Here is a 910-nt window from a genome sequence, read left to right on the forward strand (position 1 = left end):
AGGGTAGGAGAGCCTTAAACTAGAGAGCGCAGAAAGAAATATAAATACAAATCACAACATAACATAACAATTAAAAACAACAATAAGCACACACACCACACATGATCATACTTGCTCGGACCGGTCCTTCTTTCACTCTGGTGCGCACCACACTCACCACTTTCTTTCACGCCTTCGGGATCCTCGATACTTCTGGTAATTCTCCCAAAATGCGTCCACACAGACTGCCGTAGGGTGGTGAGCTCAACCTCCTCTACCTCAGGCGCCAGGTCTCCACCGATCAGGCTTGCCTTCCTAAGGCCGAGTTACTCGGACCCTAGGGCCAGGGTTGGCTACCTGAACTTCACCCAGGGTCACTAACCTGGGGGCCAGGACTTCCAAACCAGACTTCCTTGCACGGGATCACTAACCCGAGACCAGACACAAGATGGCGACTCTTGCTTTACACTGGATTTATACAGACATGAGGGAGCAACCCCCGAATTACACTGCCCCGTCTGGACAAAGAGACTCTGCCTCCGTTCATCCTTTGTTCCCCCAGAAGCCCCCCGTATCCCGGACGAGCCCCCAAATGTTAGGGTCCGAGACTCCGTGGGCTTCCCAGGAAAACAATATGTACGAGCACGGAGATGTAATTCAAGCAAAGTCTTTATTAAGCCAGCTAGCTGGGGTCGACCGTCCTCCCAAGACACGCAGGCCTGGTTAGAGCAATCGACCCTGAAGCAACTTCAGGCAAAGTTTATATAGGATTTTCACAGCCATTGCACCAGAGCCCGCGCATTTTCACACAACCAATAGCTTTAAAATACCTAACTTATAGATTTAAGCCAATTCATGTGTGTCATCCTCTGGGTGGTACGTGTCAGTTTCCTGATTTCTGTAATCTCTTATTTACACAAGCATTTCTGAC

Source organism: Nannospalax galili, unplaced genomic scaffold (assembly GCF_000622305.1).
Source record: "Nannospalax galili isolate Female #2095 unplaced genomic scaffold, S.galili_v1.0 scaffold616, whole genome shotgun sequence".
NCBI lineage: Eukaryota > Metazoa > Chordata > Mammalia > Rodentia > Spalacidae > Nannospalax > Nannospalax galili.